This window comes from Lissotriton helveticus, chromosome 1_2 (assembly GCF_964261635.1).
Source record: "Lissotriton helveticus chromosome 1_2, aLisHel1.1, whole genome shotgun sequence".
NCBI lineage: Eukaryota > Metazoa > Chordata > Amphibia > Caudata > Salamandridae > Lissotriton > Lissotriton helveticus.
The window spans coordinates 155,900,638-155,924,111 of NC_136058.1; the positions used below are offsets into that span (position 1 = coordinate 155,900,638).

Sequence of the window (23,474 nt, forward strand, 5' to 3'; positions counted from 1 at the left end):
CGGCAACTTCCATGCTGGTACTCCTTCTAGGCCCATCGTTAGCGTTGACCTTGCTTCCCAGGCTTCTCTCCGGCAGGACGGTACCCCCAGGAAATTCCTGAAGACTCCTCCAGGCCTGTGCCAGGCTCTCTTGAACAAAAGTCTATTCATCACTTTCCTGATTAAACCCCCTCGCACCTGCAACAGACACTTTCTCTGTGGGCCCCAAATTCCGGCCTCCACCATATCTTGAAGTCGTAAACCATTTGAACAGGCTCTACAGTTTGTGCCTAACACGACTTTTCTCTAACGAGCACATGCAGATAAAAGAAATGACTTTATCTATTCAGGCCTGTTAGGACTCCATGAGACGGGCCTATGCACTCTGTAAAACATTAAATTTCTTTGTCAAACAGAAATCTAACTTACTACACACTCTAATTATATGGAAAACACTTCTATAAAATATATTTCAGTTCCATGATCAATACTACTTTGAATTACAATAACAATGAAATCCACTATCTCACAAGAAAATGTAACAGCATCCTGTACTCTATGTGAACTGCCATATGGCCTACACATTTCTACGCTTAGCAGAATTACATTTTCCCTTACAACAGCCACATAACGTAGGATTCCAACATCATCTTAGTATTTCTACACAATTCTACATTAGTTCTCACACAGATATATGCATTCTACATTTAGTTAAACACTCTTATGTATTTTCACTCTCTTAAATCGACACTCTTATAACGTGTTCACTAGACTAATATGACGTGCTTGTAAATATGGTGCACTTCTACAGTTTTTCTTAACTTGCGCTCTCTCAATCCCCCCTTTGATGACTTTCAGTAGTCATCACCCTCAAAACACCATCCCTGAGGTATGGACTGAGTCAGACTGAAGTCGTTTCAGTTCCCCCTCGTTTCATCGTCTCTAGAGCCTTTAGACTCCGGTACTGATTATCCTGCATCGCAGTCAATCTCCTCTCTTGCCTTCTCATGGTTCTTTGCAACCTGTTTGATTTATACCATTGATACAACCGCACCAATCCCCACAAAGTGATTATACAGATCACTATTATGATGATGGGTTTCAATATGTACCAAATGATATTCTTTCCTAGGTTGGCAAACCAACCTCCAACTTTACCCATTCCTTGACCTACTTTTTCCCACACTGTTACCTTTGTCAAATCCTCTATTTCATGGTGTATTTCAGTAATGTTTCGAATGTACTTCTCTAACGGTTTTGAATTGTCTGGAATGTAAGTGCAACATTCCTGGACCTTCAAAGCCTTACAGACTCCTCCCTCTTTAGCTAACAGAACATCTAGAGCAAGTCGGTTCTGAAGAACCATTGCCCTTATCGATTGCATCTCTCCTTCCACCAGCATTAGTGATCTAGCAGTACTGGCGGACAACCTATCTACAACTGTTGCCAATCTTCTAATCTTGACATCATTTAGTGCCATCCCTAAAATAGGAAACATAGCTCCAAATACGTCCCCAACTACCTCCTCAGCGCTTACATCCCTTCTTCCTCTAACTGGTGTTTCTCCCTCTATGATTTTCAAATCCTCAGCATGGTATATTTTGGGAAAGACAATTGCCAAATAACATGATCCATACCAATTATCTGGTAGTTTCACGTATGCATTTCTCCCACAGACAAAATATACATTGGGGATCACCTGCATTTCCTTCAGGAAATCCTTCGAATAGTACTCTAATTGGAAAGCATGTTCACAACTTACTTTTCCCACAAACACATTCTCGTAATAAGTTTCACTTCTATGTATGCACAGTTTCCCCCTTTTCTCTCGATCTAGAGCTATTGGACCATTGCTACCCTTTCTTTGATGTGCCCTTTCTTCTTCGGTCCAAATCCGTTTTCCATTGACCTGAAGATTTTAAAATCTTTTGTCTCCTGTATCGATCATCCACCTGCCCTACAAACCTTTTCTCAATTTCTGACACTTTACAAGTCAAATTATTTCTTCGGGCATGTGAAGTATCTAAAGTTTTCCATGGAAGGAAAAATTTCTGTAATCTGTCCTCACTCTTATAATAATCCCATTTATTTAAATGTTTGTAATTTGGAACTTCTGGTAACACTGAGTCAAAGTTCGAAAAATAGTATTCGAACCCATCCCTTTCATAAAATATGCTCAACAACAAACTACATGTGATTCCATAAGTCAATGGAAGATGATGGTATCTGATACCTTCGTCTACAGAGGCTGGCAGTCTCATACAGACGTAGCAATTTTTGGCCTCCATAGCATCAACATATTCGTATAGCAATTTAGCATATGCATTCGATTTAAAGTTCCCTTGCGATTCATCTATATGTAACCTACGAGTCTCTGCTGCTAGTAAGGCTTTATCTTTCTCTACATTGTCCACCTTTTTACTAGCAATAATAGGTTTCTGTGTCGATATAATTTTTGTCTTTGTTGTTGCTTTCTCTTCATTTTCATGTCCCACTACATATGATATTGTAACCACTAAAGCTATAAGAAAAATCACTCCCACTAAAAGTGTGCCTATTATACATTTGGCCCTGCGGTTCGGGTTGCCAGACTCCATGATCTCAAAACAGTGCAATTCTGGTTTTCGTTCACAGCACAAAGTCTCTTTCCTTGCACAATGTCTCTTTTCGAACCACAACTGGAAGCTGGGAATCTTCTCCGCAAGATCAGTCTTTGTTTTCTATAGTAACAGACAACCCTAGCCCTTCTCCGTCCACTAAATGGAAGTTCCCTAGTTTCTTCTTTCACTTGGCGCTAGGTTATCTCTTCATTAATTTATTTACAAAGTCTTTAGCAATCTGGAATTATACGTGTTCCAACTACTCTCATTACTCCTTCTAATATTTCTAAACGAAGAAGGAGCTCCTCGAGTATTGGACTCCTTGAACAACAAACCGGAAATTCTACTGTGTTTAAGACCAAGTCTCTTATTCCACTCAGGAGAGGAGGATAGACAATATTGAGAGTCAGCAATCCTTCAACCTCCAATCCTGGTATCAGCAACTCTATTTCCACTGTTATGATAGGGTCAACTCTGGTCAGGGTCACTTGCCTCACCCTCCCAGTTCTGCGTGCTTCGGACATCTGTAGCGAGGTAGGTCCACTCAGGAGTAGAGTATCTTCTGCAAGGCACTCGCATCCTCCTTGATCTCCTTGGACCTTCCTGTTCCTGACCTTGTACACCTTCGTCCAGGTCCGAGTCTTCGGATATAGGAGCAAGAGTTTCCTCTCGAGCTGGCTTCAAGCTTGACCTCTTTTTTCTTTCAGGCCAAGTAGCTGCTCCACGCCTTGTCCTCCTATTTCTTGTTCATTCACTCTGTTCTTGATCACTCTGGACTTGTTCTGTGTCTGAGTTGTTTTCACAGCAGCTTTCTCCTTCTGTGGCAACTTCAGTTTCACTGCCGTTCTGTCCTTCTTCTTCTGGTTCTGTAGCGCTCCCAACTTCCTCAGACACCCCCACAGCTTGACTGATCCTCTCTAGTGGCTCACCGTCCACAGCTGAATCTTCATCTGCGAGAGGAGCTGTTTCTTCTAGGGGTGCTGGAACTCTTTGAGTATGGGAAGCATGGATCCAGTTTGGCAGCCCTCCGCACTTCACAGCGGTATTCGTGGTGAGGATGACCTGGTAGGGCCCCTTCCAGCGCACGTCTAGGCAGTTCTTCCGGACATGCTTCTTCAACAGCACCCAATCTCCTGGGCACAGATCATGACACAGGTCTCTGGAAGATGGAACCTCAGCAGCCTGCACCTGGAGGGACACAGAATGAATGGCGTCAGACAGTCCCTTGCAGTAATCCAGGATTAGGTCATCTGTAATGTTCAACAAAGCAGTGGTTGGGACAGTTGGAAGTCTCATTGCCCTCCCCGTCAGGATCTCATGCGGAGAGAGGCCTGTCCTCCTGTCTGGTGTGCTACGCATACTCATGAGTACCAAGGGCAGAGCATCAGGCCAACTTAAGGAAGTCGATGAGCATACTTTGGCTATTCGGGATTTCAACGTGCCGTTAATCTGCTCCACGATACCTGAAGCCTCTGGTCGATAGCTACAGTGCAACTTCTGATCAATGTTCAATGCAGAGCAAAGCATCTTCACAACTTCGCTGTTAAAATGAGTTCCTCGATCTGATTCCAGGGAGTTTGGCACCCCGTAGCGCGGGATCAACTCTCTAAGCAACAACTTTGCAACTGTGAGTGTGTCGCACCTGCGTGTAGGGTATGCTTCGACCCATCTGGAAAATATGCATACAACCACCAGAACATACCTGAGGTGGTTGCTTTTTGGCATTTCAATAAAATCTAATTGCATTCTGTTGAAAGGCCCCCCAGATCTCCCAATGTGACTCATTGTAACCGGTGTTCTTTTCCCTACGTTCAGTTGCTGACATGTGACACATCTCCTACACACTGCTTCTGCTGCAATCCTAAACTTAGGGCAATACCAAGTCTGCCTGAATACCCTCAGCATGGCATCTCTTCCTAGGTGTACTGGACCATGTATCTGTCGTGCCATTGGACTCACTAACTCCTCAGGTAACACTGCTCTTCCATCTGCTGAAACCCAGAAATCCATTTCACTTTTCACACATCCTGCTGTTTCCCATGCCTTTTTCTCAGAATCAGGTGCATTTTCTTGCATGTTTTTCAAATCCTCCCAAGTATCCACTGTTTCTAGCATCATGTTTAATTCGGTCTTTTCCTGAACCCCACCTACTTCCACCTCCGTGAAAGAATATCCTTGCTCCGCACAATAGCGGGCAACTTCATCTGCATATCTATTACCTTGTGACACAAAATCAGTATTCTTAGTGTGGGCTACACATTTAACTATTGCGATTTCAGCTGGACCTTGTAATGCTTCTAACAGTAATCGCACAAATTCTCCATTCCGAATAGGCGAACCAGAGGAGGTCATGTAACCTCTCTGAGACCACAACTGCCCAAAATCATGAACTACACCGAAACCATATTGGCTATCCGTATAGATGGTGACTCTAATTTTGTTTCCTGCTATACAGGCACGTGTCAATGCAATGATTTCTGCTACCTGAGCGGAGTGTACTCCTTCCAGGCAAGCGGCTTCCACAACTCCAGTAATGGTGCAAACAGCATAAGCTGCTCTCAACCGACCAGTATCATCTCTTAAACATGAGCCATCTACAAAGAAAATTTCATCGGGGTCGATCAATGGCTCATCCACGATATCTGGTCTTGGTTTCGTGCATAGTTCAGTCACGGTGTGGCACGGTTACAACAAATTTTTTACAACGCACTACCATTACATCGCAACTTTTACCACGCAAACCATTACAACGCATTGCGCTGGGGGGCGCTCTAGGATAGGGAATATATTTAATATACTATCCAACACCTTCCCTGCTATCCACGGGGACTGGAGTTGGAATAGTAAATTAAATAATTCACTATCCAGCGCCTAAAAGCATTATGCGTTGTAATGGACTGCGTGGTAAAAACCGCGTTGTAAAGGCATGCGTGGTAAAAGCATGCGTTGTAGTGACACCAATCCTTCAGTCACATCAAGGCAATCGTGATCTTCACATTCCTCGCCTTCTATATCGTTAGGAAGTGGCATCAGAGTAGCAGGATTCAAAACAGAGCACCTCTTAAGGGTCACGTTCTCCGCAGCAAGAATCACTTGCTCGTAGCGCGTGAGCCTACTGTTGGTCATGTGCTGTGTCTTGGTCCTGGTCATCAACAATTCTACAGAATGCGGTACATACACCACTAACTGGTGTCCCATTACGATATTTTCACACTGTTCAATGCTGACACCTGTTGCAGCAACGGATTTGAGACATCCGGGCAACGCTGCGGCTACTGGATCTAAGGTAGCCGAGAAATATGCAACTGGTCTACGGGCATTTCCATGAATTTGCACTAAAACTGATAAAGCACAACCCTCCCTCTCACAGCAGAAAAGTGCAAATGGTTTCTCATAATCTGGCATTCCCAAAGCCGGAGCACGACACAAGTCTTCTCTCAGCTGGAGAAACGCCATCAAACAATCATTGTCCCATGGTACCGGATCACTCACCTCCTTGTGCGTCAGTTTTTGTAAGGGTTTTGCTTTCAGTGAAAAGTTAGCTATCCACTGTCGGCAATAACCAACCATTCCTAGGAACATCCTGACTTCTCTCTGTGTCGTAGGCGCGTTCATTTTCATTATCGCCTCTATCCTATCTGGTGACACTTTGCGCTTTCCTTTTTCTATCCGGTGCCCCAAGTACTGTACTTCTGTCAGACAGTACTGCAATTTGCTCGGAGATACCTTGTGTCCATTTTCAGCTAAATGGTTCAGCAAGGCAATGGTATCTGTCTTACAAGCCTCTTCTGTTTCTGACGCAACAAGTAGGTCATCTATGTACTGGACCAGAACTGAGTTCTGGGGCAGTACCAGACTTTCAAGATTTTTCTTCAACAGCTGATTGAAAATTGATGGGCTATCTGTAAACCCTTGGGGGATTCGACACCATGTTAAAACGCGATTTTCCATTTTAAAAGCGAAAAGGTACTGGCTCTCTTCATCCAATGGGATTGAAAAGAAAGCCTGACAAAGATCTATCACTGTGAACCACTCAGCTTGGAATGGTATCTGAAACAATATCACTGATGGATTCGATACCACTGGACAACATGAAACAACTATGTTGTTAATTTTTCGAAGATCCTGCACTATTCTAAATTTCCCACTAGGTTTCTGCAAACCCATAATCGGGGAGTTGCATGGACTTCCCACAATTTCCTTCAATATTCCCTGTTGAATCATAGAGTTGATCACGGGTTTTATTCCTGCAATCGTCTCCGGGGTCAGTTTGTATTGGGGCGTTCTTGGATATTCCGCATTTGGCTTAACCATAATCTTCACTGGCTCTACTCCTTTGATCAGTCCTATCTCTTCCCCAGTAAAATCCCATACCTCGGATGACACTGCACCTCGTAAATCCCATGGGAGCTCCTCCACTGTCAGTGTAGGATACAGTTCTATGCATGTTCTCGAATGTACAACTTTGAAAGTAGCGTCATCATCTGTCGTCTCTACCTCTACTCCCTGAGGTGTGCAGTATATGGTGCAGTTCAGTTTGCACAATAAGTCCCTTCCCAACAGACACACAGGACTAGAATCACATACCACAAATTGATGTTCATCCGAGTAGTTTCCTATTTTCACTGACACTGGTTCCGTCAAAGGGCTATTCATTCTCTTATTTGCAACTCCTACCACCTGGATCGTTTCCCCTGACATTGGTAGACCTGGAACCACTGCCGATCTCAAAGTTGATCGAGTAGCTCCAGTATCCACCAAGAATGTTGTAGGACACCCAGCCACTTCTGCCTCAACGAACGGTCCTCTTTGATCCACTTCCAGAACTGCCCCGAGGGTGCAGTCCTCCTCCCTACTTACACGCCGTCCCGTCAATGGATCTACGTAGTAACACTCTTCTTTACCTGTGAACAAAGGCATTTGTCTATAGACCTTCCCTCCTGTGGCAATCTTTGGTGGCTGAGGGAACTGAGCTCGTGGAGCCGAAGTCCCCCCTTTGGCCACATTACTTCTTGACACCGTCACCCTTTGAACTGGAACTTCCTGAACTTCCTCCTCTACTTCTATTTCTCCATTTTCAGGGTTATAGGGACACTCGCGTCTCCAATGTCCCACCTGGTGACACTGATGACACTTTGTCGTTTTCTTCAACGATGCAAGGTCTATTCTAGGTCTCGGGTTTTCCTCGCTGTCTCTATTCTGTCCGTTTGGTTTTCGTCCCATTGTCCCTGTTCCCTGTTGGCTCTGTCCATCCTTTCCAGCTGACTGCATCTGCACTACCATCAATTTTTCCTTTAATTTCTTTGCTTTGGACTCTATCTCATCACTACAGTATCTTGCGTATTTCAAAATCTCATCCAAGGGTTTGTTTTGCCAACAAATTAAATGCTGCTGAATCATCAGACAAATATCAGGTCTCAACCCCAAAACAAACTTTGATACAAATTGTCCTATATCCTTGGGGTCCATTACATCTAGTCCACTGTATTGTTTGAATGCTTTCAGCAATCGCTCATAATACTCATGGACTGTCTCCTTTGGTTCTTGTCTTGTTCGGTCTATTTTTACCCAATCTATGTCTTGTGGTGGCACCTTTTCCTTCAGCCATGTCATTACCCTATCGTATTTTAACATTACTGTTTCTGACGGTCCATTAGTACGAGGATTCCTTTCTGGTTCTGCATTTGGCCACTCGACACTAACCTTGCATGTCATCCACAAGTCCCCTGGGACCACAATGTCAAACAAGGTGTTCAAATCAATCCACAATACTTTCGAGATCTTCACAAACCTCTCTACCTGCTTGTACCACTCAACTGGGTTCTCCCTTAATTTCGGAAATGAGTTGGTAAATGCAGCCAAATCTCCCATACTCCAGGGCACATGTACATAATTCCCATTTGATATTTCCCGCAATGGGAATGCCTCCATCTGCATTAGCCTTCCCTCCGGGGACATCACATTCGTACTCCGCCTAACAGTTCCCTTTTTGGACCACCTCTCTTCCCATTTGTCCAGATCTCTACATGCTCTTATTCCTGTGATCAGTTCCCTTATGTGTGTTTTTAATCCAGTTGTCCTCCTCTCATCTAAGTCCTGATCTGAATACTGCAACCTGTGGTTACCCTGTAATGACTTGGTTCTGGACAAATCTACCATATACTTGTCTGCCAGTTCGGACAGTTTCTCATGAGTTGCTCTAGCCTTTCGGGTGATGTCCTTTGCTATAAACAACAACTCATCCTGTTCGTACATCTCAATCCTTTCTAAAGCCAATGTACCATCTATTATATGTTCCAGATCAGATCTTAAACTGGACACGTCAAGTCTTTTGGCCTTTATCACAGCTTTTAGTACTCCATCTCTAGAGAGTCTATTTACATCTCTCCCATCACAGCTCTGAGTCCTACGTCTAGGCTCAGGCGAGCTGTGGGGAGTCCTCCCATGTTCCCATCTCTCCAGGTCCCATGCAGTTCCATCCTCTCTGGGTGTATGGTGAAACACTTTCCCATTTCTCATAGTCCCACAAGTCCCATCCTGCATGGTTTCCCTAGATGCATGGTAAGACATTCCGTTATTCCCCATTTCTTCATCATTTGCCGGTGGTCTTTGATCTCTCGACCCATGGCAAGATCCTTCACTGTTCCCTATGCTCCCACGACTCCAGTGCTGTATGTTATCATTAGGTGCATGGTGAGTGCACCTAAACCTATCCCTGTATTCTTGTGTCCTTCGGTCTCCCTCACTTTGAATGAAACGAGATGTTTCCCCACACTCCATACTTCTGCCTCTTTGCTCCTGCTCATTTCCTCTGTCTGTATGACGTATGACTCCTCTACTCTCCTGACTTTTACCATCCCACTCCTGACTGCTTGCGCTAGCCCCGCAGTGAGACAATGTTCCATTGCCTCGACTTCCCCATTCTGCTTCTGCTCTTGGCCTGTTGCTCTGTGCTTCTGTCGACGCATCCCATTCTCGCAAGTCAGCCCTCAGCTCTTTGTAAGATTTCGGCCGTGGTCCCCTCAGATCCATCGGTCCTCTCTGACCCCCCTGTTCTACCACGGGACCCACTGCTGAATCCAATGGGGTGCTCCAAGTTACTGGTCCTGGCAATTGCTTCCAGGCATTGGTCGTGTTATTCCTTCCTTCCATCTCAACTCTTTCTCTGTCTATCTGTACCTGGTTTTCCTCTCTCCCTTTCTCTGGGTTATAAATCGACCGTATAGGACCTATGGTAACAGGTACTTGAAGAGCATCTGGCAATCCATGAGACTCAACCCTCTCTGTTTCTGGCACCTTCTGCACCACAAACCTTCCGACCACACTCTGTACAGGACCCTGTTGAGGTGTCTCCTCACCTTTGGTAGGTACCCAATCCGCTATAGGGAGTGACCTATACCCTTCTGTGCCAATCCTGTCTTCTTTTGGGAGCCCCGTACCTTCTGTCTCCCCTTTGTCCGGAGGTGGTCTATCTATCAACAACCTATTTATGAGGCCGTCCTCCGACTCGCTCTCATCATCTTCCTCCATGGGTTTCTTTCCACCTGTAACCTCTCTTAAGGGGTACAACTTGTCTACTTCAATCGTCCGTACCCTCCATTTCTTGGCTTCCTCATCCCATTTAGCATCTTGTACTGCCCTTACTGATCGCCTTACCCTCTCTTGGCGTCTGTTCTGATTCCTGTCGTGCGCCGCCCTAATCCACGCATTAAGGGCCTCAAACTGTGTTGGTCTAGGCAAAGGTCTCAGTGAGGACATGACTGCTTTCAGCTGATGTAACACTTCTAGCCTAAAAGTTCCGTATTTCGGAAAGGTCAATTCCTCATTCCCTTCTGTAATCTTACTCCAAGTATCGAGCCACAGTATAGTATGCAACCCAACGTTTGCTGCCATATAGTAAGCTGGTGTACCCTCTGGCGGTGCCTCTTCCCCACAATAAGATTCCCTTCTTTTTCTCTTAAAAATCCCTCTCACACATTTAAAACACTTCATGTTCAAAATCTACAAATTTCTATTTTCTCCGCGTTCGTTTACTTCCTGATGACAATCCACCAATCTCAGCGCGGTTTTCGCTAACTGGCCTATCACAGCGCGGCTCTTCGCTGACGTCACACCAACCGCCCTATCACTGCGCGGCTCTAGCCATCGTCACGCCAACCGCCCTATCACAGCGCGGCTCTCGCTGACGTTTCTCGTCCCAGCGCAGCTTCACACTGACTGACCTATCTCAGCGCGGCTCTCGCTGACGTCACTCGTCCCCCTTTGCAGCAGTTCCCCTCCTTTCTCCGCTCGTCTCCCGGTCATGCATGCGTCCCATTCATACTCTGAAAAATGATTACTTCCGACCAAGCAATCACCTTTCTCTGACTGTACGTCCACAGTCTAACTGTAATTGTCACCTTGACTGACGAAATGTCTTTTCTTGTACGTCCAGACAATCGCCTTCTCTGATAGGTTACTTGCACACGGTAACTTACGACCTGCGTCCGTTACCCACACACGCACTCTTGCATTCCCCCTATCTCGGTCCTGCAGGGGTCAATGGTACCTCGTGACCTCCTTACTCTGGTCGACAATTACTCTGGATGTTCGATACACCCGAACCACTTAAGCTCTACCCCGAACTTAAGATTTTACCAGGTTGCGCGCGCTCACAACCTTCTCACAACCACACTACAGGCATTCAACTCCGCATGACATTACAATACAAATACAACACAAAACACCGCAATCTATCCACGCATGACCCTTGTTATACTCACTCTCGTCCGATACTGCTGCTTTTCTCTCGCGCCGTCAGCACCTTCTTCGGCAGGCCACCTCTCGAGCTCTAGGGACCTTGGGGTAAACTAACCTAGTCTAGATCACCTTCCTCAAGAAGGTAACCATCCTCACTCTGCTACCAACTGTTAACGCGGATTTCTGATCTATAGTTATAGATCTAGATCCCAACTCAGGTCGACTGAACCGTTGGTACCTGTCATTGAGTAAAAGGCAATCCACTACTAGGTTAATCAGTTTATGACTTACTCCACTCTAAAGAACCACTGAAGCTTAAAAGTTTTAAAAGTTTATTACAAAGCCAAACTTAACTGAAGATACAAACATCTCAAAATAAGATTCAAAAGATATACGGGTATCAATACAAACATGAATTTTCTGAATGCTCTCAGTCGGCAAAAGAATATCACCAAAACCAATTCTAGAATTAGCAAAGTTACGAGGATGAACACAAGCTGTAGCTTATGAGTCATTTACAGAAAAGAAGAAAATCAGATTAGTCTGTCCCTACTCTAGACTAAGTGACATCCCTACTTAGCAAGATCTTAACCTAAAAAGGTGTCAGCAGTGGTGACTTCCAAAGAAGATCACACACTTCCCTTAGTCTTTGTTTCAAAGTCGATGTCTCGCAGTTCCCTATCTGCCTACCCATCCGCTCTCTTAGGTTCCTCAGATCATCTGCCTTGCCTCCACCCAGGGGTGCTGTCCCTAATACAAAATCACATTTACATTAGAAACGCCCCTAGAGACGCCCCTCACGTGGTGTTGGTTCTGGCGGCAACTTCCATGCTGGTACTCCTTCTAGGCCCATCGTTAGCGTTGACCTTGCTTCCCAGGCTTCTCTCCGGCAGGACGGTACCCCCAGGAAATTCCTGAAGACTCCTCCAGGCCTGTGCCAGGCTCTCTTGAACAAAAGTCTATTCATCACTTTCCTGATTAAACCCCCTCGTACCTGCAAAAGACACTTTCTCTGTGGGCCCCAAATTCCGGCCTCCACCATATCTTGAAGTCGTAAACCATTTGAACAGGCTCTACAGTTTGTGCCTAACACGACTTTTCTCTAACGAGCACATGCAGATAAAAGAAATGACTTTATCTATTCAGGCCTGTTAGGACTCCATGAGACGGGCCTATGCACTCTGTAAAACATTAAATTTCTTTGTCAAACAGAAATCTAACTTACTACACACTCTAATTATATGGAAAACACTTCTATAAAATATATTTCAGTTCCATGATCAATACTACTTTGAATTACAATAACAATGAAATCCACTATCTCACAAGAAAATGTAACAGCATCCTGTACTCTATGTGAACTGCCATATGGCCTACACATTTCTACGCTTAGCAGAATTACATTTTCCCTTACAACAGCCACATAACGTAGGATTCCAACATCATCTTAGTATTTCTACACAATTCTACATTAGTTCTCACACAGATATATGCATTCTACATTTAGTTAAACACTCTTATGTATTTTCACTCTCTTAAATCGACACTCTTATAACGTGTTTACTAGACTAATATGACGTGCTTGTAAATATGGTGCACTTCTACAGTTTTTCTTAACTTGCGCTCTCTCATGATCTGTTTGTAAACTATAAATGACAGCCTCGGACCTAAGTAGGCAGAACTCAACATCCGTTGATACTTCCTGGTTGATAATCGGAAAACCACTGAATTGGTTATAACCACCAAGGGTGAATCAGTGAGTCGAACCTTAATCCTGAAACATGCAGTGATCTGGCGGTCTCAAGCTTAAATGCTTATAAGGCGCCCTGAGCCTTCAATACTTCTGAGGTCTGTAAGTTGCATTGAGTAATGGGGATGTGTGGCATTTACAGTGCTTAGAAATGACAAAATGCGGCATGATGTGCTAGGTAAAAACATTTTAAATACATTATTCCTATTTATGCGCTTGGATAGCATTCATTTTGGTGTTCACCACGTAATTATGCAGCAAGTTGATAGCATTTTGAAGTGAACTTTCACACTTCTTCAGCAATAATAGCAATAACGGGTAAGCATTGTGCAGAAATTGTGTCAAAATGGTGTCAAACATGAGCTCTTAACAATTCAAAGGTCGCATCAAAAGTGCGAGGTAACACGATGCAAAAATAGTGCAGAGGCGCAAAGCGTAAAAAACATGTAAAACCAATCTGAAGTTCTGCGCATCGAAGCCTTTACGGAAAGACGACCATCAAAAGTCATTTACATTAGTCCAAAAGCAGGAGCGCTCTAGTAAGTGATTCGTAATAGCCTGGTTCTAGTGCCCTTGAGCCCGTTTTTTTTTGCACCTCAAAAATATTTAAAAAGCGGTACGGTTACATTGGAGTATAGGATAGCATTTTTTCCATATGTTCTGTAGGCATGTTTTGTAACCAACACGAAGGCCATTGCAGAGGGCAGGATACATGAAGAAGGCCAGTTGCAATCAGCAAGCTCTTAGGAGAGGAGGGAGAAGCCGGGTGTGTGTACATAGGCCGACATAATGCACACGATCTCCCAGTGAACAATACATGAAACCTCACCCACGAGCTATTGCTTGGACCTACACTGCTTGCTCGAATATATGAAGTTACAATGCCTGCAATTACAACCCGTGCTTTTACAACGCAGTCTTTACATCGCAACTACCATTACATTGCATGATTTTACAACGCATGCCATTACAATGCATTTTTTAAACTACCTTTGCAACGCATTCCATTACATTGCATACCATTACAACGCATAATACTTTTAGGGTAAGTGTTGGATAGTGTAGGGGTAGAAATTACTATTCCCACTCCAGTGAGTGCAACAGTAGGGAAAGTGTTGGATAGTGTAGGGGTAAAAATTACTATTGCCATGTACCGCAAAACCTATACCCACCCTAATACTAAAGAAATCTCCATTACTTACCTTATAATGTGCTGTAATGGCATGCGTTGTAGTGCATGCGTTGTAATGGCATGCGTTGTAGTGACATGCGTCGTTATGGCATGCATTGTAAAGGCAGTTGAATTGTAACCGTTGTGTTGTAAAGGTAGGTAATTGTAATGACTGCGTTGTAATGGATGTTTCCCGCTTGTTCCAAGTATAATAGAGTTAGGGTGTGTGAAAGGCCAGTCATGGGAATTTACACTAATAATAATTGTTTAATTAAAACACTTGCATCATTAGAGGCGTAATAAACCCGAAAGTAGCTGAAACGAAGATAGGGCAAGGAGAGGTGTAGGGTCCAGAGTGTCTGTACCACACTGTTGAAAGATTACAGTATATGAGTGTGCCAAGTTACCAAATGCATCTAGCATAGAACAATGTCTATTGGATAGTAGGAATAGTTACTTGCAGAGAGCCAGAAAGTACACCACTGTAGTCATATTTTGATTAAAATAGATTGGACAGTTTAAAACCAGAAGTAACTGTTTGCACAGGAGTTCTTCAGCTAGAACAATGCAGAACATAACAAGGAAACAACAAAGGTCCTGTTAGAACATTCAGAGCATTTGAAATGGTCACAGTATTGCTAGTTAACAGCAACAGTGACAACTGCTATTGAAAAATAAAAGGCAACACTACAACTGCAAAGTACCTGAACCAAAGAAGATATCAGATATGTGAAGCTGCAGCTAGAAGGACTGGTAAAAATAAAGAATTGCACCTTAAAATCGCAGAAAGTGCTGTTGAGTTTCTGGACTAGAACTTTACCTCCTTAACCCTGTGTTTTCCTATTCATTACTATTTGAGGTTTTATCACTTGCTACATGCACCACATGACCCAGCTAACACACAGACCTCTTTCTAGATCTCGCTTCTCCAAATGGGAGGCTCTAGAAGGCGGTCCATTCAGAACGAAAACTGCTGTTTGTGTCTATGTTCCACAGACACTGCTGTGTGCCTTGGCTGGGCCTGGCCTGATGCTTAGCTTTTGTCCTAAGTTCCTTTTCGCCTATTATCCAGATTTAAGCATGGGGGAGGAGGAGGTCATTCTGGTAGTTCCCTTATGGCCTTAAATGTGTTGGTTTCCATTTCTGAGGTGTCTGACTCAGTTCCCAGAATGGGACCTTCTACTGATTCTGTGTCTGCACAGAGTCCTCCTCTGTCCTGCTGCCTTGTCAATGGCTTTGCCTTTCTGTTTGGCACCTGACACGAGGCATCTTCAGCAGTTAGGTTTTCTTTTAGCCCCAGCAGCATTAGTACAGAAATCTCAAAGGTGTTCTTATCGTAGATCCATTGACCACAACTAGCTGCCTTTCTTCCGTTGTTGTCTAGCTCACTGTTTAGATCACTGCACACTTGAGCCCAATGGGTGTCAATTTCACGAGGAGGCATTTGAATTGGGGCTAGCAGTTTCAACCCTTAGAGTTCATTGGGCAGTGGTGTTATGACTTTACAATTGTTTCCAATTCAGCGGGCAGGTGGGGTCGCGGGGTAGGCATCGGGTGGGGACGTACAATATAAAAAAAATAGTCCCCTTTGCCACCGGCCGCTCCAGCATCGCACCTCGTCGTACTGCCTCTCCTCTTCCTGCCAGCTGGTCCCAGCAGCCGCTGGGACAGACTCCCTGTCCTATCAGCACAGGGCTTGGTCTGAGCAGCCAGGAAAGACGCCCTCCTCAGACCAGAGAGTCTGTGGGGTTTCTCCAGCCCAGCTGCTTAATGCAGCTGGGCTGGAGAAAGCCTAAGTGCGCATTTGTGTTTTGGTCAGCCTGAGATGTCCGGCAAAAACACATATGCGCCCTTAGGGAGAGGAGTACACGTAGCACTCCCTTCCCTCCTCCCATGCGTCAGCCCTGCCCAACAATGCTGGCTAAGAGCCGGTAAATGTAAATTAAAACGATGCAAGAAAATCGTTTAAATTTACATTTGCTGGCTCTGACCCAGGAAATGGGGCAACGCTCCTGCACCATTGCGGAGTAGCCACCACTGTTCCTATCTTTTGAAGAGGTTTTCTTTATGGAGGCCTGCTGTCACATCAATAGTTCCTTCTTGGTACTTACTCCTAGTTCTTAAAGTTTTTCATCTGTCACCATTTAAAATTTTGGAGAAAGTGTATCTTTAATTTTTGACTCTGAAAACGTTCTGTTTACTGTGCATCATTTTGGCTAACAAGCTTGGAGAGTTGTTTATTTTGTCTGGGATCCTTATTGATGAGCCATTCCAGAAAGACTAGTGTTATGTCTGGACCTAGTTTTCATCCAAAAGTGTTTTCTATCTTTCATCTTGCCCAAATAACCATTATGCCCTCGAATTTCCTGGCATCTTTTAAATATACCGTGGGCAAACCAGGCCCACATTGCTAATTCTGTGATTTAAAGACTCTGTGACAACCTTTTTGTCAGTTCTGGAGTTTTTGGGGAGAGATGTAATGCATGCTCTTAATCTTTGGGGAGTTGGATCAAATCTGTTCTTTCTTTGGTCTGCAAGGCTGAAGGTATCTCTCTGCCTAGTACAGTTGAGGGTTGATCCACTAGCAGCCTTCAGGCGGACCCAGGGGGTGCATCTCTCCAGTATAGCTGTCGGGCTTCTACTTTGGTGGCTACTTCAACCTTCATTTGCCATTACTGTATGCATGTGAGGACTGAGACAGCCATTGTATTTGGAATCCTTGTGGCCATTATTCCCAATTAAAAACTACTTCTGTAGTGTTGCTGCCTTTGTAAGTTGACATGCTGCATTACTTTGAAGTTGGTATGCTCTCTTGGGACTGTGTCATAAGTATACCGCTCCAGTATATCCTTAGATATTAAGGACTGGGACAAGGTGGGGCAGAGGAAGTAATATTCCTATTACTTACTCTAATTGTCATTAATCTAATAACTGTCCTTGTCCCAGGACTTAGGCCCCACTGGCCGTCCCCTGTTCACATCCTTGATCCGTAATGCTTCAGGATGACAGACTTCGGTGCAAGTAGGAGCCCCTTTATAGGCCTTCTTAGTGGGGGGTCATATGGTGGCTGTAGGGAGGGGACACAGCTTAAATCCAAAAAGCAACACCTTTTAGAAATGTTATAGTTGGTCAGTGGGCACTCTATCTAACTTGATGACCCTTTTGCTATTAAAGAACAAAACCCTGAAAAATCATGCACTGCTGTATATGCTTGGTTTATTTTAACTCTGTATTTGATCTGGTTCCTAGAAACATCTTATGGGTCAAACTTTCAGCTATGGGCATTCCGCCAACTATATTAAAAGGAATTATTACACAACAGTACCTGGTTCTGTGTAAAAATAGATGACAGCACAGTTTCTCGAAAGATCTATACATTTACTTAAACAAAGGTGTGTGCACCATTGTTGTTCAGCATCTTCGTAGCGGATTTGTCCACTGCTCTAGCCAACACAAATACCCACAAACACTTGTCTAGTCTGCTCCCAAGTTTCTTTAATTTACATGCCGTTCTTCTACTGAGCAAGACAAGGATCAAATTACAGGTTTTTATGAACACCTTACACAATCATTCTTTATCTAATAAGCTCAAAGTAAACCTGTTTAAAACTAAAATCTTGGGAAAAAAATAAAAACAAACATGGAAGCTTGAACTTGAGCGGCAGTAAAGTACAAAGGAGGCTGAATATAAGTATTTGCGCTTCCTTATTGACAACCAAGGCTCATTTTCACCCCACTAAATATATATCTGAAAAGCTAAGCCTCGTCCTTTTTGTATTTTGCTCAATTTCCTAGCAACTCTCTGTGCCCACGCTGGCCCCAATGATTAAAGTAATCCAGACAAAACTACTTGCTACATTTGCCTTAGGATCAGAACCCCTGAGGGGGAGAGAGGAGAAACTGCTCGACAACCTAACTACAATGATCTACAAGCCCACCACGACATTCTCACTGGCCCACATTTGTCTAGATTTCGTTCTAGTCAAGTAATCGGTTGGCCTTAAAGTGGCATTCTTGAAATTGTGTTTCAAAGACCATTTGGAATGACTAGAAATCAAGAATGCCGATCACAAAATGCCAGTAGAGCACCATCTACATGCCTCATTAGTCCACCAGCAGGCTGAAGAGCTATGGAACACTTCAGTACTGCTCTCCAGGAACATCCGTTCACTGTCACTTCTGAAGGGCAAAAATGAAACGTGCCCGCGCCTGGACAGTGATTAACAGCTACCCAGTTCTCTCCAGCCAATCGTTCTTAGAATTTAATCTTGGAAAAATTACAAAGCATAAACTTTTTGCTGTACCTCCTGGGAGAACTGCTCACTTTGGCCATACCGCCCAAGTGGCGTAACTCCACCACTCTGCAGCATTGTAGGATCTACGGCTACTCTAAGGACTCCTTGGAGCACATTCTGTGTGTCTGTCTAGTAGTGGCAGCAGTGAAACGTGCCAAGTTAAAACTACTGTTTAGTCAGTTGGGACTTCCATCTTGTCATCACACAGTACTAGCTAGAATCCAAGTCGGTAACATTCGATTGAGTGCTCGATTTCTAAAGTTTATGAACTTGGTTAAAAAAAATCCTGGCAAAGCTATTGCAAATTAATTATTTTAGGGCATCCCTATATTTTAAACTTTATGCTTATGACTTTACATTTCTCATAACAGTGTTTTATGCAATGGTTTTAGTTAACTAGCATACATAAATAAAATTTGAATTTGAATAGTTGCTCATAGGTCAGTGCCGAACAATATATCACTGTCATCATTCCACTATCCATGACGTCAAACCCTTGTGGCATGTGTGGAGTTCTGTGCCCATTTTTGGATATTTTATTATGCATACTGATTCAGTCAAGCTTGGCTGGCAATCCTGCTACTAAAATAATGGTTGTATGTCAGAATATCGAGCACAAAATATAGTGTTTCAAAAATATCTTAGACAGAATATTGAATATCATAGATCATAGTAGTGTGACGTTTAGTATTTAGATAAGTCCAGATTAAATTCCCTTTACACCATTTCTATGTAACTTGATACACACATATATATATATATATATATATATATATATATATATATATATATATATATATATTACCTACTGGCGGTCGCCAGTAGGTATATATAGTTAGGATTTTTTCTCTATGGGATTTTTGAAAATTCTATGTCTAATAACTTTGGCGTTTGTGGACGGAATTGGCTGAAATTTTCAGGAAAATGGCACATTTTGTTTCTGAGCAGCCCCTGAAAATTGGGGGGGGGGGGTTCGTCCAGGGGGGGTCGAGAAAAAAGGGGGGTCCCAAAACGTGTTTTTAACATTGAGTTTTCCATAGGGCGGTTGGCCTCACTTTTAGCCCGAACGGCTGAATGGATTTGCACGAAACTTGGCAAAATTGTAGGGACTGGTAGCCCGATGTGCCTTTTGTAGGTCTCAATATATGTGCTACAGTGGATTTTGAGAAATTAACGTTTAAAAAAAGATATATATCTGTAACAGCGGACCGGGCAGCGCTCCAGTTCGCGTACTTTTCGCGCAACGGAGCTTTGTGAAGCGAAGCTGATTAGTTCTCCGGCGTCTGTAAACATTCCAAACAGTCCGTAGCGGCCGCCATCTTGTCTCTCGGTAGGATCGAGAGACAAGAGGAGGCCAAAGCGAAGGGGCAAATGACCATAAGGGGGCATAGTAGATCCTCCCTGACCTCTTAGGTTTGATGTACCATTTTGCCAAGTTTGGTGTAATTCCGTTCAGCCATTCAGGCTGTAGACGTATCTAAATGTCAATAATCGAACGGCTGAATGGATTTGCACGAAACTTGGCAAAATATTAGGGACTGGTAGCCCGATGTGCCTTTGCTAGGTCTCAATATATGTGCTCCAGTGGATTTTGAGAAATTAACGTTCAAAAAAAGATATATATCTGTAACAGCGCTCCGCTTCGCGTACTTTTCGCGTTACGGAGCTTTGCGAAGCTGATTGGTTCTCCGGCGTCTGTCAACATTACAAACAGTCCGTAGCGGCCGCCATCTTGTCTCTCGGTAGGATCGAGAGACAAGAGGAGGCCAAAGCGAAGGGGCAAATGACCATAAGGGGGCATAGTAGATCCTTCCTGACCTCTTAGGTTTGATGTACCATTTTGCCAAGTTTGGTGTAATTCCGTTCAGCCATTCAGGCTGTAGACGTATGTAAATGTCCTATGGAAAATTGCATGGGGAAAACACATTTGAAAGTGTTGAAATTTAGAACCAATTAAAATGTTACTTTGGTTTTGTATTTGTGTGTGATGAAAGTTAATTGGTTATGTATATATCTCAAATGAGAGGAAACCACAGCCATTTTGTGATACTACTGTCTGAGGTACATTTGTGAGGAATTTTTGGTGGTGAATTTCTGGTGTTTGATTTACACAGTACTAACACTTCTCCTACTTTTAAAAAGGTGAGTTGTTAATTTGTAAGGGGAACTATGTTGTACACTTGAAGATAATTTGAAAAATGTTTTCTGTTATTTATTTGCAGTCCTTCTGTTATACTAAATACTTGATAAAGTTAGTTTTATATTATGTATTACTAAAAACGATAAATGAAAGTGATTATTTTTTTCTGCAATTTACAGCAAGCAATTTCAAAATAAAATGGCTCACAATGAAGAGACCGTGGCAATTTCTTTTGCATTGTCCACTACATTGATTGAAATTGAGAGCACCAATAATGAAATATTGTCACAAGGAGGAGATGACTTGTATGATTTCATTAGATTGATTGAAATTGACAGCACCAATAATGAAATATTGTCACAAGGAGGAGATGACTTGAATGATTCCACTACATTGATTGAAATTGACAGCACCAATAATGAAATATTGTCACAAGGAGGAGATGACTTGAATGATTCCACTACATTGATTGAAATTGACAGCACCAATAATGAAATATTGTCACAAGGAGGAGATGACTTGAATGATTTTTTTGATCAATCTGTTGATGGCGAATTTATCGAATGTTTGGAGACCATAGAGTTACAAGAATCATCATTGCAGACTTTTAATGAGGAGATTCCAGATGAGATGATTGAAGAGGAAATTGCTGATGAGGACATGTTACTAGTTCTTTCAAATTTAGAAAATTCTGAAGAATAAATTTATATTTAGAAATCAAAAATTGTTTGAGACATTATTCATTTTTATTTTTAGTTTATGAGGTTGTAGCGAAGTGATTGTAGTATAAAATGAGACTTATAGTATAGAGTGCAAAATTTTTATGTTACATGGTAAGTTTACTCATATTTACTTCCCTTCTCCCACTATATTATCTCCAATGTGTATTTGACATCTCTTCTTCATCTCCGGCCTCCTTTCTCTCACTGTGTGTCTCTGATGCATCTTATCGCTGCTATTTTGTGTAATTACAGAAGAGAGTAAAATAAAATAGTTCGGAACGTGAAAAGGGGGCAAAGTAGAGTACCCCCACCCCCTAGGCCTTCTCAGGCGGTCCCAAAAGGATCAGTTTCTGCTTTCCTGAGAGATTATGGTATGAGTTCCATATACCATAATAATTTGCATTACAACATGCAAGATATATATCTCCTATTACCAACTTTTGGAGATATTCGCGCTAAGCGCGAATATCTCCAAAAAGTAACACCTGCCCTGAGCAGTTCTTAGCCATGTTATCCAATGGGAGGTGGATAACATGGCTAAGAGCATTAGCTCGGTAATGCATGAATATCGCTGACTTTTTAGCGATATTCATGCATTGCGGCCGTTTTTTATCGCATTTGCGATAAACCTTGATAATAGCAAGGTTTATCTTCGATAATTTCTGACGATGCTTAGCGGTAAAAAATTCGTTGGTAAGCATCGTTAGCGATAAATATCGCTTAACTTTGGTAATATGCACCAACGTCTGTTAACGTTCGATTCGAAGGAAATGAGGAAGTGTTGAAAAACATTGTTTGCGCCATCTTGCCTTTTTTGAAATGCCACACTTTTGTCGTGCACGGCAGCCATTTTAGATGCCTTGACCAGACCCACTCTCTGCACGCTGTCGATTCGTAGCATGGCTCCCCACCCTCGCAAGCATCTTCCCCAGGCACTGGTCACCCCCGCTCTCTGTGTTATGCATGGGCAATAAACCTCCCCCCATCTGCGCTGCTCTTCCCTGAGAATCACACTCTGTGCCCGCCCGACACCTCCCTTTCGCCCTATTCACTACCGCACCCTCTGACACTCCTCTTCCTCTGTGTCCGATTGTCCAGGCTATCAGCTAGCCCTGCAGATGTAGTTTATGGCTCCAGCTGTAAAGAATCACCCCTCTTCAAAGGAGTTATAGTAGATCAAGGCCCACACCCGATGAGATCCGTCACACCACACGTGTTCCTACTATCTGAAAACCATCCTGTATTGTGATTGGGGAGGGGACCGAGCCTGAAGCGGAAGATTCTAGGAATGACTCTTTGTACATCAAAGTTTTTACAATTATGTGTCTCATTAAAAATATATAGCACTCCAACAAAGTAGTAGGAATATAAAACTTTAATAACATATAAATATATACAACAAAACAAAAACAGTAAAAACATTTAAACAACGAAGAGACCGTGGCAATTTCTTTTGAATTCCTGATGAGGACATGTTACTAGTTCTTTCAAATTATGAAAATTCAGAAGATGTTGCCTGGGGGTGGGTCGTCAGTAGCAGTCTGTTGTGCGAATAGTTCCAAGGCAGCAGAACGCGCTGAAATCTAGATGGCACGAAAGTGATGTCTAGTAAGTTGCCGCCCAGCAAATAACGGCGTGGGGCGCCGCGGGGGTGAGTGAGTCCAGTAGGCACCACAGCTATTCTTACCGGCATTGCAGAATTACTGCTGGGGACAATGCCTGTGCTGTAGCAGGGTCACAGCAGAAACAAAAAGGATTCTGTTGAAGATGTTGTTGGTTTTCAATTTGAAAACAGTTCTGGTGTCAACTGCTATGCTAATGTAGTGGTTAATGTTTTGTTTTCTCTAGAAAATGTAAAAGAGGGGGAGGCAGTCCAAAGTTCCGTTAAAAGGGCAAAGGAAAGGATCGGTGGTTTGAACTATCACTTCAAAAGGGGAGGGGGTGCAACAATTTTTCCTACCGGGTCACACTGTGCTTTCACCGGAACTGAGGTCTGCAGGATTCTAGTAATTCAAAGTGAGGCTGGCGCCAGCATGGGAGCGCCGACGTCCCGCGGATACAGTTTCGTCACTCCACGG

General features: G+C 43.4%; 1 protein-coding gene across 3 annotated transcripts in view; it reads left to right on the plus strand.

The window, feature by feature from the left end:
• GLIS1 (GLIS family zinc finger 1) overlaps positions 1-23,474 on the plus strand; it is a 1,570,389-nt gene that overhangs the window by 743,427 nt on the left and 803,488 nt on the right. The gene's annotated exons all lie outside the window — the stretch shown is intronic.